The 2,912-nt window shown below is 54.9% G+C and overlaps 1 pseudogene; it reads left to right on the top strand.

Moving 5' to 3' along the window:
• Window positions 1-322: 322 nt before the first annotated feature.
• On the top strand, window positions 323-2,209 carry LOC123430798 (annotated as a pseudogene).
• Window positions 2,210-2,912: the final 703 nt, after the last annotated feature.

The raw sequence follows: 2,912 nt of genomic DNA, 5'->3' as shown, positions 1-2,912 counted from the left end.
AATTTTGTGTGCGGTTTGCATTGGCTCGCTGTAATTTTTTTGAAGAAGTGCAAGAAAAACAAGGTGACTTTTATGCATATAAATTTCTGAATTATGAAGAATTTATAGTTTCATTGTTATTATTATTAACTGTTTTATTTCGTACATTGCTGTGAAGCAATTTTTCTTTATTATGCATATCCATGTCAGAAATTCTTGCTCGGTCATTGTTATCTTTTTCTTCTGTCTCATAATATAAAAATATTTTTAACACTATATTATTATATTAATCGGCAACGGAGTAGGTTGTTTTCAATGTAGATAGTCTAAACCCTCTCCTATTCGTTCCTCTCACCCGCTCCCCGTTCCCTCACCTACTCCGATTCCGATCCCCTTCCCGTCGAGTAGGAGTATACAGCGCAGCAACGGCGAGAGGCATGGCGTCATTGCAGCTCTACCAGCTCTTCCTCCTCCTCCTCGCCATCGTCGTGCCTCTCCTATGCCTCAGCCGCGCGGCGCGCCGCCGCTTGGATGCCCGTCGGCTGCCTCCGTCTCCGTGGGCGCTCCCAGTGATCGGCCACCTCCACCACCTCGCGGGCGACCTGCCGCACCGCGCCATGCGCGACCTGGCGCGACGCCACGGGCCCCTCCTGCTGCTCCGCCTCGGCGGCCTCCCCGTCGTGGTCGCCTCCTCCGCGGACGCTGCGCGCGAGGTCATGGTGGCGCGCGACGTTGACTTCGCCACGCGCCCCATCAGCCGCATGATCCGTCTCTCCATCCCCGAGGGAGCAGAGGGGATCGTCCTCGCGCCGTATGGCGACAAGTGGCGGCAAGTCCGCAAGATCTGCACCGTTGAGCTGCTGAGTGCCCGGCGCGTACGGTCCTTCCGGCCCGTGCGCGAGGAGGAGGCCGGCCGGCTGCGGCGGCGGCGTCTACCCCGGTGAACCTCAGCCAGCGCCTGTCGGCGTACGCAGCCGACTCGGCGGTGCGCGCCATCATCGGGAGCAGGTTCAAGGACCGGGATAAGTTCCTGATGATGCTGGAGCGCGGGATCAAGCTGTTCGCGAGGATGAGCTTGCCGGACCTCTACCCGTCGTCGCGCCTCGCCATGCTCGTCAGCCGGATGCCGGGACGGATGAAGCGGCACCGGGAAGAAGGTGCCGCGTTCATGGACGCCGTCGTCCAGGAGCACCAGGAGAACAGAGCAACCGACGACGACAAGGAGGACTTGCTCGACGTTCTCCTGAGGATACAGCGGGAAGGCCACCTGCAGTTCCCCTTGTCCATTGACAACATCAAGTCGGCCGTCGGGGTAATGGAGCACCTGACTCGCGGAATCCACGGAACTTCTTCTATCAATCCATGAAAAAAAGTCGTTTCATGCATGTATCATGCCATAATCGTACAGGACATGTTCGCCGGGGGCAGTGACACGTCGGCAACGACGCTGATATGGACCATGGCCGAGCTCTTGAAGAACCCAAGGGTGATGCGCAAGGCGCAAGACGAGCTCCGGCGAGCCCTCGCCGGACAACCTGAGGTGACAGAGGACTCCCTCGGCGGCCTCAACTACATGCGTTTGGTGATCAAGGAGGTGCTCCGGCTGCACCCTCCGGCGCCGCTGCTGCTTCCGCGGGAGTGCATGAACGACTGCCGGGTCTTGGGCTTCGACGTGCCCAAGGGGACCATGGTGCTCGTCAACGCCTGGGCCATCAGCAGAGACCCTGCCCACTGGGACGCCGCCGAGGAGTTCATACCGGAGAGGTTCGAGCGCGGTGAGGTCGACTTCAAGGGGGCGGACATGGAGTACACGCCGTTCGGGGCAGGCCGCCGGATGTGCCCCGGAATGTCGTTCGGCCTGGCCAACGTGGACCTCGCGCTCGCCGGGCTGCTGTACCATTTCGACTGGGAGCTCCCCGGCGGGGCAGAGGCCGGGGAACTCGACATGACGGAGGAGATGGGAGTCACCGTGCGGCTGCGCCGTGACCTTCTGCTTTTCCCGGTGGTCCGAGTGCCCTTATCATTACATCAGTAGCGAAAGTGCTCTTTTTTCTTTCGAAAATTTCATTTAAATACTCATCAACATGAAGGGCTGACCATCCCTGCAGGATGGTAGCGGAAGTGCTCTTCTAATCGCACTTGAATCTGGTTTTGTCCCCAGTTTTAATACTTCGTCAAATTCATCCGTCCACGAAGTTAATCATTTGTTTGTGAACTACTGGTACTTGCCATGGGCCTTAACATGATTTGTACTTCCTCTATAAACTAATATAAAAACGTTTAGATCATTATTTTAATTATCTAAACATTTTTATATTAGTTTACAAACGGAGTATTATCTTTCTGAACTTTGTTGGTAAAAGGAATGTTACCTGACTTACATGCACTATACGTGATGCACATTTTGTTTATGGAAAAGTCTTTTATTTCGCTTTATATATAAAGCAACAACCACCAACAAACAAAATCGATACAAACCACAACACACAACATGAGAACCACACTCTCCCATGGTCAGATACATAGGTGTTAAAGGGCTACAACAACACCACACCGACACACTTGACGTAGACAACAAGAGGAGATAGTAAGCATCACTACGGAGCCGTCAGCGCCCTTCCGATGAGATCACACAGAGGTGAAGTTGAGAATTGTCGACACCGTGCGCTCCAAGGCGGTGCCTTCAGGAAGAACACGACACTGTAGCGCCGCCACCGCCCGATCCAGAGATCGGATTTTCATCCAGAGCACGACGAATGGAGGGAGCAACCATAACTAGACTTTAGGAAGATGATGACGCCCACAGATGCGGCCTCCGTCTGGCCTAAACCACACAGGGTTTTCACCCCAGTAAGCATACTCCGCCTTCGGTAGGACGACATAACGCCTGCCATCCCACCGCCCATGCGGCCATGGCTGTTAACCGCCCACAC

Source organism: Hordeum vulgare, chromosome 2H (genome assembly GCF_904849725.1).
Source record: "Hordeum vulgare subsp. vulgare chromosome 2H, MorexV3_pseudomolecules_assembly, whole genome shotgun sequence".
NCBI lineage: Eukaryota > Viridiplantae > Streptophyta > Magnoliopsida > Poales > Poaceae > Hordeum > Hordeum vulgare.
This window is presented reverse-complemented; position numbering and strand designations above follow the sequence as displayed.